Raw genomic sequence first — 12,046 nt, 5'->3', positions numbered from 1 at the left:
GCCTCTAGCTTAGACACAAGATGTGATACAGGTGAGCATGGAGGCTCTAGTACCCTTATGGGCCACCTCAAGCTTGGATAAAAGATGTGATACAGGCGGGCATGGAGGCTCTAGTATCCTGTTGTACCGCCTCTAGCTTAGATACAAGATGTGAGGAGGCTGTAGTACCCTGTTGGACCACCTCAAGCTTGTATATAAGATATAATACGGGTGGGCATGGAGGCTCTAGTATCCTGTTGTACCCCTTCTAGCTTGTATATAAGATGTGATACGGGTGGGCATGGAGGCTCTAGTATCCTGTTGTACCCCTTCTAGCTTGTATATAAGATGTGATACGGGTGGGCATGGAGGCTCTAGTATCCTGTTGTACCCCTTCTAGCTTGTATATAAGATGTGATACGGGTGGGCATGGAGGCTCTAGTATACTGTTGTAGTGCCTACCAACGGACGGCAGAGGGGAGTACTCATCTCGGGTCATGGCTCTACATAACCTGTGCTGATATATAGAAAGATAATTATTGCTGACCTGTCAGTGCCATATCCAGTCTCTTGTAGTTACAGGAAATGAACGTGACACAGCAGCCTCTGATTGGCTGCAATCAACTGACTACTTGTGGTGGCCGCTGTCACAACAAACACCAGTACTGCAGCGCTGGATCCTATCAGAGTGGTAAGTGTAGCGATTTATTAATTTAGTACAGACAGCCCTATTAGGCCGCGTTCACACATGGCGTTTTTTGTAGAGTTTTTTTTTTATTCAGTTTTTAATTGCCGTTGAAAAACGCCATGTGTGAACACAGCTTTAAAAAGATTCTGTCTGGTAGTTGGACAACCCCTTTAAAAGCAACCAGTCATCCCCTATAAGCACTATGAAGTTTTGGAGCACATAGGACGGGTCCGGAGGAGTCCGGGGTGTGTTCTGCTTACCTCCCCAGCTCACGGTTCCTGCACCGTAGCCCCTGGAAGTCGGTACGCGGTGTGTATGATTCGCCAGTCAGTGTGCGCACATCCTGTTCTCTAAGGGTATGCGCCTGCGCTGACTGAAAAGTCCCACTCACATCCCCGGACTCCTCCGACCTGAACTATGGGCACCATAAGACCGGCTTCACATGGGTGATACAATCACGTGAGATTTGTGCATTTTGAGACGCACAAATCTGAACCACCACCTTGTGAATGGAGTCATACACATGAACGATGCGATGCGGGAAACAAACCGCGGCATGTTCTATCTGGCTGCGTGATCTCGCATTGCAGCGTCCATTGTTTTTAATGGGGCCGGTGGCAGCAATGGGGGAGAGAACAGCCGCGGCAGAGGATTGAATTCACATGGTGAGGGCGCGATATGGTGGCGGGATTCACGGCCTCGTATCACGCATACCTGTGTGAAGCTAGGCCAACTTAGTTGTGACTTTGGCCAGTATCGTGTCTCCCATTACACTGTGCGGCACATGACCTGTACATAGAGACTGGCCTATGGTAAGCAATAATGCACTGCACTACAAAAGTACTGCAGTGCAACGTCATAGCAAACAGTGCTTTTATGGTTCAAGTCCCCCACAGTGACATAAAAAATGAAAGAAAAAAAAATGGTAAAAAAAGAGGTAAAATTAAATTACCAAAAAAACTCTTTTACGCACTTTCCCCTTTCTATTAAAAAAAATAAATAAATAAATAAAATAAAAAAAAACTAAATATATATATATATATATATATATATATATATATATATATATATATATACCCACATTTCTGGTATCCGTAACGATCTCTACAGTGAATCGAACGCACTATTCATCTTGCAAAAAATGTAAATATAAACCCTAAAAGATGCAGAGGCAAAATGCTCATTTTGTTCATTTTGCCTACCAAAATAACGCCAAGTCAACAGAAAAATAAAAAAGTTATGTCTTTTGAAAATTGGAGATGAAAATACCCCAAAAATCTTCACGCCTTTATGGCCAAAATAGGCAGAGCGATCAGCTGAGCAAGCTGGACCATCTACTAGCAGCTTATTCGGCTCCAAAGTCCACCCCTCCCAACTCCTTAGCCGTGGATGACGCAGTAGGCGTCATCCATGTAGCGCTGCCAAGTCTCACATGTGCGCCGCGAGGTCTTCAGCTGGCGCATGCACAGATGAACTGTCTCTTTGTGGGAATATTCACGTTACTCGTTGTTCATGCAGCGGTTGTGACCTCACGGCGCACACAAGTGCAAGTGCAAAATAACGCAGCATGTCCTGTTTTGAGGCAATTCCACTGCAAGAACTGCTCATTCTTTCTTTTTTATTATTTTTCACGTTTAAAAACGCACCTACAGTGATGCGAATAGCGCATTTTGAACATGGGAACGTTTCGCAGAAACCTGAAAAACGCAGGTTTACAACTGATATATATATATATACGATTTTCTCTCACCTATATCGCACTGGCCTGTGTAAATACAGTGTAAAGCACGCGGTGCAGAGCGTGGTGCGTAAGGGTATATTCACACCAAATCTGAGAACCCCGCCAGTTTTGCCGCAGATGTGAGATGTGTTTTTTGGTCACATGGTTTTTACAGGTAAAAGTACACGCGGTCTTTGATGTGGTTCTCAGCCGCACCTTGACTGCGACACGTGAATACACTTTACGGATGCTTTTACTCCCGCGCATTTATAGTGACGTATTTTTAGGGACGTTTTTCTGGATTATTTTTTTCCATAAACCCTGCGGCCGGATTTTAGCAGATCAATAGTGAAGTGTGGAGCTCCATAAACACTACAGGGATCCTTTGTGGGGGTTTTCTCCTTTAGTCGTGCGTTTCTTGGGTCGGTGGCTATTTTTGTAATCGCAGCATCCTGCAGGTTTGGCGTTACTGCAGGTCACCGCATTGTATGTGGTGCGGACATGTTAGCGCTGGGACAGGAAGAACAGACGGGCTCATTAATCTAATCTATCTAGAAGACAAACCTGCCTTGTTGCCCATAGCAACCAATCAGAGCGCAGCTGTCATGTAACTAGAGCCGTTTCAGAAATCAGAGCTGTGCTGTGATTGGTTGCTACGGGCAACAAGGCCAAATTTTTTTTTCAGACAGCTTTGATAAATGAAGGCGAGAGAAGGGTGGTATCGCCAGCATCAGGGGGCAGGAGAGTGGTGAAGGGTCTTGGTAGTGCCGGCATCAGGGGGCAGGAGAGCAGTGGAGGACCCTGGTAGTGCCGGTATCAGGGGGCAGGAGAGCGGTGGAGGACCCTGGTAGTGCTGGCATCAGGGGGCAGGAGAGCGGTGGAGGACCCTGGTAGTGCTGGCATCAGGGGGCAGGAGAGCGGTGGAGGACCCTGGTAGTGCTGGCATCAAGGGGCAGGAGAGCGGTGGAGGACCTTGGTAGCGCCAGTATCTGGGGTCAGGAGAGCGGTGGAGGACCCTGGTAGTGCCGGTATCTGGGGGCAGGAGAGCGGTGAAGGACCCTGGTAGTGACGGTATCTGGGGGCAGGAGAGCGGTGGAGGACCCTGGTAGTGCTGGCATCAGCGAGCAGGAGAGCGGTGGAGGACCCTGGTAGTGCCGGTATCTGGGGGCAGGAGAGCGGTGGAGGACCCTGGTAGTGCCGGTATCTAGGGGCAGGAGAGCAGTGGAGGACCCTGGTAGCGCCGGTATCTGGGGGCAGGGGAACAGTAATGTGACGGCTTCTCCTCTTATCTTACAAGATATATGATGTTTAACCCTCGCGATTCTATTGCACTAGCCGTTTTTATTAAGTTCAGGTCTCTGCAGGGTGTTAATGTGAGTGATTATCACAGGTTTATGCTAGATTGCACTGCGATATTCCGTGCACCATTCGCCTACAGGAACGCATTACACTGAATCTGTACCTGCAATGTCATGCAGATCTGATCTTGTGATGGTGAAAATCCCGCATTGTCGTATTTTTTAGGTTTTTGACAGAAATCGTATTACAGAGCCCTCCCCAAGTAGCAACAAACGCGGCTCACACATTGCAGTATGGCGGCATAAGCTGCGTAACGCGGGTCTAAATATGGGGCGCTTCATCAGAACATATAGCCAAATATTGGTGAAAGAGTCATAGTCCGGTTTGCTTGCTGATTTAGCACCGAAATTCCAATTAGAGTCAAATACCGGTGAATGGGGATTTCACTCACAGCAGAAAACAATCTGCCGTGGATTGGAGTCTCGCTGCGGATTTTCACCTTCCCAGCATGCTCTGCAGGTTGTGGATATTTCAAGGCGGATTTTATTCATTTTAATATGAGTGAAATCTGCGCCAAAATCCTCAGAATTTGTTGTGGATTATTCTGCTGAATTCCAGTGTGGATTTACGCAATATGTGAGAAATGAGCCTAAAATGTGTCTAGAAGATCCCTGGTTAGAGAGGCCTGTGGCCGGTCCTGCCCACCTGTGAGGGTGTGTGTATGTGCGGTCGAGTGAGGTCACAGGGGTTTCAATGGAATCTTGTGAGGTCAGAGCGGTCTGCAGTTCTAGAAGCAGATAGAACCTGTCCGCACAGGCAGTTCCTGCAGCAGCGGCACTACAACAGTCACCGGAGCTCTGCTGCCTCTGCTACACCCCATAACTTCTCCTCAACCGTTGGCTGCGTACATCATCCCTGTCCGAGAGGAGCTTCTGGGCGCTCCAGGTGGACGTTACGTGGATGTAACCGCTGCTGCTTGCTGTTAGCAGCCTACATCATCACTGTCCGAGAGGAGCTTCTGGACGCTGCAGGTGGACGTTACGTGGATATACCCACTGCTGCTCGCTGTTAGCAGCCTACATCATCTCTGTACGGGAGGAGCTTCTGGGCGCTCCAGGTGGACGTTACGTGGATATAACCGCTGCTGTTCGCTGTTATCAGCCTACATCATCCCTGTCCGGGAGGAGCTTCTGGGCGCTCCAGATGGACGTTACGTGGATGTAACCGCTGCTGTTCACTGTTGGCAGCCTTCATCATCCCTGTCTGAGAGGAGCTTCTGGACGCTTTAGGTGGACGTTACGTGGATATAACCGCTGCTGTTCGCTGTTATCAGCCTACATAATTTCTGACTGAGAGGAGTTTCTGGATGCTCTAGATAGACGTCACGTGGATATAACTGCTGCTGCTTGCTGTTAGCAGCCTACATCATCTCTGTCCGAGAGGAGCTTCTGGACGCTCTAGGTGGACGTTACATGGATATAACCGCTGCTGCTTGCTGTTAGCAGCCTACATCATCCCTGTCTGGGAAGAGCTTCTGGACGCTGCAGGTGGACGTTACGTGGATTTAACCGCTGCTGCTCGCTGTTAGCAGCCTTCATCATCCCTGTCCGGAGGAGCTTCTGGCCGCTCACAGATAAGTGTCACATCTCTCTGGGTTTCCATGTTTATATACTGAGCTGGTGATTGTTAGATATCATGGGGAACCCTTTTATATGAGGGGATTGTATTCTCAGCCGCTCGCTAGAGAACATCTAATAGACAAGTCCTTCCTTTATACTGCAGTCACATTTTTTTGTGTGTCTTTTTGATGCGCTTTGCTGGTAAACTGCAGCAAAAATCATTTTTTTAAAACCCCTAAAGGACCACTTTTTGGGGATTTTACCCGTATGGTGATTTTACTCCCCTATTTTTTGTTTGTTTTCTTTTGCTCCCAAAATGATTTTTGCAGCATTTTTCTTTCTATGACATATAGGGCCATTTTTTATTTATTTATTTATTTTAAATATCTAGTAATAAGCTAAAAAATGTTTTTTTTTTAATAATAGTTGTTTATTTGTAAAATTAGAATATTTACACTAAAATAAAGTAGGGAATGGGTTCCTCATTTCGGTTTCGCTGTATAGATATATAATTTGTATAGTTTTAGATTACAGGGCGCAAATAGCGCTGATTTTGGCTGGCGTCGGTGTTGAGTCGTTTTATTTAATATATATTTAATTCTGTATTTATTTATTTTTACATCAAACACCTCCTAGGGGGTCATTTATATTGCCTCTTTTCTATTTCACACTTTCCCACTATAGCTGAAGCGTCCATATGAGCCCCAGTTCGGGCTCATGTCCACGGGCGTTTTCCCACCACGAATTCCGCATGCATTGCACGCATGAGTGATATGCAGAGAATGGAGGCAATGAAAGTATATGGGCTTCCATTGCTCCATACCCACCTGTGTGTGGGCACTGCCTATCGATACGCAAGAGAAATAAATTGCAGCATGCACTATCTCTCTGTGTGTCATATGCAGCCCTTGTTTGGGCTGTGTATCAATACGCTGTCCATACACAATACATTGATACAGGCAGTGTTTCCATACGCATCCCTGCGCTGTTCAGATCGGGGAATTAAAAAGAGAAAATCAGACTGCGCATGTGCGTGACGACAGATTCCCAGGCATGCGCAGTGCCATGCACAGCCCATAAACGGTCTCTGCCGGAGGAGTGTATTGGCTATATATGTGTACAACACTGCGGGAGACCCGGAGTATTTTATATATATACCCGTGGACATGAGCCCTTAAAGGGGAGACATCCCCCTATAGTGACAATAGTGTGGAGGAGGGGAAGAAAAATGGATGGAGCGCCCCCGGGGAAGAGGAAATGGGATAAAAATGGAAGTGGGACTGCTTGATCTCGGGTGTTTTGTCATTAAGGTTCATTTAAAACCAGCTTGTATCCGCGTCTGGGGGTTTGGGAACGTCTTCCTCAGTACTTGCTGGGGTTACACGATACAACACATTCATATATGGTGTAGAGTCACAGTGGAGTAAAAGGTGACGTGGACAGTAGTTGGTAGTGTGATATACCAGGCGCTTTTACGCCACGCAGGAAAGATAGTCCTGGAACTATCTTTCCCAGCCAGAATATAGCCACTGCCATAGATTCCTATGGGAGCCAATGACAGCTGCCGGAGAGGGGAGGTGGGAGGGAGTTTAGCAGCGTGACTGCTGAACTCTCTCCCCCTTCTCTCCTCCTCTTTGCCCCTCGCCAGTTGTTTGCAATGGGAGGGAGCGGGGCGGGGACGGAGCTAAGCACCACCCCTCCTATTGCTGGCGGCCAACAAGGGACGGAGAGGGGGCGGGAGCTTGGCACACTAGCTCCTGCCCCGTCCCGCCTCCTCCCTTTGCAGAGAGTCGGTGAGGGGAAGGGGGAGAACAGCTTAGCAGAGCTAAACTGTCTTCCCCTGCCCAACGGCATTGCGGCTTCGGCGTATATGCACTGGGCTCAGGCCGTCTGAACGGGCGCACAAATGTTAGATTTCTGTGCCCGTTCACACGTTTTTATGGCGCCGGTGGGCACACGTCAAAACACCAACGGCCGTGTGAAAGAACCCTCATAGTAATAAAACCAATAGTAGCGATAATGGCAATAGAGACTATCAAATAAAATGAGTCTTGGCATAATGTTAGTCCCTGTATGGCAGCTATAGGGCAAAAGAAAATGTACATTTAAAAGACTATATAACTAACTGTATATACCGTATTTTTTGCTTAATAAGGGCGCATTCAGACGAGTGTGTGCGTGTGCCATACATAGGTGCTCACAAAACCACGCACCCACGTACATGCACAAACACGCGTGAATGCAGGTCCGTGCAGCATTGCTTTCAATGGCACACGATAGGATGTCGGCAACCCCTGCAGTGATTTTCAGAGAAGGGTTTTAAATATAAGCCCTCCCCTTAAAATCAGCCATGGTTTCTCTTTAAGGAAAAACAAATAATATATACATATATAGGCTGAAGAATTCCTCTGCCACAGCTCTTCCTGATTGGTTGAGCGCTTTGACCAATCACAGCTATAATATATATATTTTTAATTTTTTTTCTGCATCTAAGGTTCATTCAAGGGCTTTGACTAAGATTTCATATTGTCAAAGTTGCATCCATTTGCATGAAAACGTCATTTTTGTGCGAATCAAAAAAACGCTGTCCTATTTTTTTTGCAGGGGCGAATTGTTCACTAGTAAAAAACAGACATGTGACCACATTCATTGGAAAGCATTTGTTCTAATAGACCCGTTTTTTTTTTTGCATCTATGGATGCGGGAAAAAAACGCTCCTCTGCCGGAACCCTAAAAATATATATAATTTGGAAGACGTTTTTCCATGAAATAGATCTTAAAAGATCCCCGCAGTGCAATTTGCTGTGTGTGGCGAAAATAAAATAAAATCAAGGCCCGCAGTGCGATTGGCTGTGTGTGGCAAAAAGAAAAAAAAAAAGATGCCCGCAGTGCGATTGGCTGTGTGTGGGGAAAAAGAAAAAAAAAAGATGCCCGCAGTGCGATTGGCTGTGTGTGGGGAAAAAGAAAAAAAAAAGATGCCCGCAGTGCGATTGGCTGTGTGTGGCAAAAAGGAAAAAAACAAAAAAGATGCCCGCACTGCGATTGGCTGTGTGTGAAAAAAAAAGGTGCCTGTGGTGCGATTGGCTGTGTGTAGCAAAAAGAAAAAAAAAAAGATTCCCGCAGTGCGATTGGCTGTGTGTGGCAAAAAAGCGTGTCTGTGGTGCGATTGGCTGTGTAGCAAAAAGAAAAAAAAAATAACATGCCCGCAGAACAATTGGCTGTGTGTGGCAAAAAAAAGATGCCCGCAGTGCGATTGGCTGTTTGTGGCAAAAAGAAAAGAAAAACACACCCGCAGTGCGATTGGCTGTGTGTAGCAAAAAAAGTGTGCCTATGGTGCAAATAGCTGCGTATGGCAAAAAGAAAAAATAAAGATGCCCGCAGTGCAATTGGCTATGCGTGGAAAAAAAGTGTGTCTATGGTGCGATTGGCTGTGTGTGGCAAGAAAAAAAACATGCCCGCAGTGCGATTGCTTGTGTGTGGCCAAAAAAAAGTGTGTCTATGGTGCAATTGGCTATGTGTGGCAAAAAGCAAAAGAAAAAAAAAATTCAAAAGATGCCCGCAGTGCGATTGGCAGTGTGTGGAAAAGAAAGGGTGTATGTTATGCAATTGGCTGTGTGTGGCAAAAAGAAAAGAAAAAAAAAAGATGCCCGCAGTGCGATTGGCCGTGTGTGGCACAAAGGAGAAAAAAAAAGAAAAAAAGATGCCCGCAGTGCGATTGGCAGTGTGTGGAAAAGAAACGGTGTCTGTGATGCGTTTGACTGTGTGTGGCAAAAAGCAAAAAAAAAAGATACCCGCAGTGCGATTGGCTGTGTGTGGCAAAAAGAAAAAAAAATGCCCGCAGTGCGATTGGCTATGTGTGAAAAAAAAAGTGTCTATGATGCGATTCGCTGTGTGTGGCAAAAAGAAAAAAAAGATGCCCGCAGTGCGATTGGCTGTTTGTGGGGAAAAAAAAGGATGACTGTGGTGCGATTGGCTGTGTGTGGCAAAAAGAACAAAAAACCTGCCCGCAGTGCGATTGGCTGTGTGTGGCAAAAAGGAAAAAAAAAAGATGCCCGCAGTGCGATTGGCAGTGTGTGGAAAAGAAAGGGTGTCTGTGATGCGATTGGCTGTGTGTGGCAAAAAGCAAAAAAAAAAAAGATGTCCGCAGTGCGATTGGCTGTGTGTGGCAAAAAGAAAATAAAAACATGCCCGCAGTGTGATTGGCTGTGTGTGGCAAAAAGGAAAAAAAGAAAAAAAGATGCCCGCAGTGCAATTGGCGTTGTGTGGAAAAGAAATGCTGTCTGTGATGCGATTGACTGTGTGTGTGTGTGGCAAAAAGTAAAAAAAAAAAAGATGCCCGCAGTGCGATTGGCTGTGTGTGGCAAAAAGGAAAAAAAAAACATGCACGCAGTGCGATTGGCTGTGTGTGGCAAAAAGAAAAAAAAGATGCCCGCAGTGCGATTTGCTGTGTGTGGCAAAAAGAAAAAAAAGAATATGCCCGCAGTGCGATTGGCTGTGTGTGGCAAAAAGGAAAAAAAGATGCCCGCAGTGCGATTGGCAGTGTGTGGAAAAGAAATGGTGTCTGTGATGCGATTGACTGTGCGTGGCAAAAAGCAAAAAAAAAAAAAGATGCCCGCAGTGCGATTGGCTGTGTGTGGCAAAAAATAAATATGCCCGCAGTGCGATTGGCTGTGTGTGGCAAAAAGAAAAAAAAAACATGCCCGCAGTGCGATTGGCTGTGTGTGGCAAAAAGAAAAAAAAAGATGCCCGCAGTGCGATTGGCTGCGTGTGATAAAAAAGGATGTCTGTGGTGTGATTGGCTGTGTGTGGCAAAAAGAAAAAAAACATGCCCGCAGTGCGATTGGCTGTGTGTGGCAAAAAGAAAAAACAAAAAAGATGCCCGCAGTGCGATTGGCTGTGTGTGGCAAAAAGGAAAAAAAAAAAGATGCCCGCATTGCGATTGGCAGTGTGTGGAAAAGAAATGGTGTCTGTGATGCGATTGACTGTGTGTGGCAAAAAGCAAAAAAAAAAAAGATGCCTGCAGTGCGATTGGCTGTGTGTGGCAAAAAATAAATATGCCCGCAGTGCGATTGGCTGTGTTTGGCAAAAAGAAAAAAAAAACATGCCCGCAGTGCGATTGGCTGTGTGTGGCAAAAATTTAAAAAAAGATGCCCGCAGTGCGATTGGCTGTGTGTGGAAAAAAAAGGATGTCTGTGGTGTGATTGGCTGTGTGTGGCAAAAAGAAAAAAAACATGCCCGCAGTGCGATTGGCTGTGTGTGGCAAAAAGAAAAAACAAAAAAGATGCCCGCAGTGCGATTGGCTGTGTGTGGCAAAAAGGAAAAAAAAAAGATGCCCGCATTGCGATTGGCAGTGTGTGGAAAAGAAATGGTGTCTGTGATGCGATTGACTGTGTGTGGCAAAAAGCAAAAAAAAATAAAGATGCCTGCAGTGCGATTGGCTGTGTGTGGCAAAAAATAAATATGCCCGCAGTGCGATTGGCTGTGTGTGGAAAAAAAAGGATGTCTGTGGTGCGATTGGCTGTGTGTGGCAAAAAGAAAAAAAAATGCCCGCAGTGCGATTGGCTGTGTGTGGCAAAAAGAAAAAACAAAAAAGATGCCCGCAGTGCGATTGGCTGTGTGTGGCAAAAAGCAAAGAAAAAAAGGATGCCCGCAGTGTAATTGGCTGTGTCTGGCAAAAAGGAAAAAAAATACATGCCCACAGTGCGATTGGCTGTGTGTGGCAAAAAGAAAAAAGAAAGACGCCCGCAGTGCGATTGGTTGTGTGTGGCAAAAGAAAGGGTGTCTATGGTGCGATTGGCTGTGTGTGGCAAAAAGAAAAAAAAAAAAGATGCCCGCAGTGCGATTGGCTGTGTGTGGCAAAAAGGAAAAAAAAAAAGATGCCCGCAGTGCGATTGGCAGTGTGTGGAAAAGAAAGGGTGTCTGTGATGCGATTGGCTGTGTGTGGCAAAAAGAAAAAAATAAAAAGATGCCCACAGTGCGATTGGCTGTGTGTGGCAAAAAGAAAAAAAAAAAAACATGCCCGCAGTGCGATTGGCTGTGAGTGGCAAAAAGAAAAAAAAAAACATGCCCGCAGTGCGATTGGCTGTGTGTGGCAAAAAAAGTCTGTCTATGGTGAGATTGGCTGTGTGTGGCAAAAAGAAAATAAAGATGCCCGCAGTGCGATTGGCTGTGTGTGGCAAAAAGGAAAAAAAAAAAGATGCCCGCAGTGCGATTGGCTGTGTGTGGCAAAAAGAAAAAAATAAAAAGATGCCCGCAGTGCGATTGGCTGTGTGTGGCAAAAAGAAAAAAAAAACATGCCCGCAGTGCGATTGGCTGTGTGTGGCAAAAAAAGTCTGTCTATGGTGAGATTGGCTGTGTGTGGCAAAAAGAAAATAAAGATGCCCGCAGTGCGATTGGCTGTGTGTGGCAAAAAGAAAAAAAAAAAGTTGCCCACAGTGCGATTGGCTGTGTGTGGCAAAAATAAAAAGATGCCCGCAGTGCGATTGGCTGTGTGTGGCAAAAAAAAACAAAAACATGCCCGCACTGCAATTGGCTGTGTGTGGAAAAAAAAGGGTGTCTATGGTGCGATTGGCTGTGTGTGGCAAAAAGAAAAAAAAGATACCGGCAGTGCGATTGGCTGTGTGTGGGGGAAAAAAAGGGTCTATGGTGCGATTCGCTGTGTGTGGCAAAAAGAAAAAAAAGATGCCCGCAGTGCGATTGGCTGTTTGTGGGAAAAAAAAGGATGACTGTGGTGCGATTGGC

The sequence above is a fragment of the Eleutherodactylus coqui genome, chromosome 3 (assembly GCF_035609145.1).
Source record: "Eleutherodactylus coqui strain aEleCoq1 chromosome 3, aEleCoq1.hap1, whole genome shotgun sequence".
NCBI classification, from domain to species: Eukaryota; Metazoa; Chordata; class Amphibia; order Anura; family Eleutherodactylidae; genus Eleutherodactylus; species Eleutherodactylus coqui.
This window is presented reverse-complemented; position numbering follows the sequence as displayed.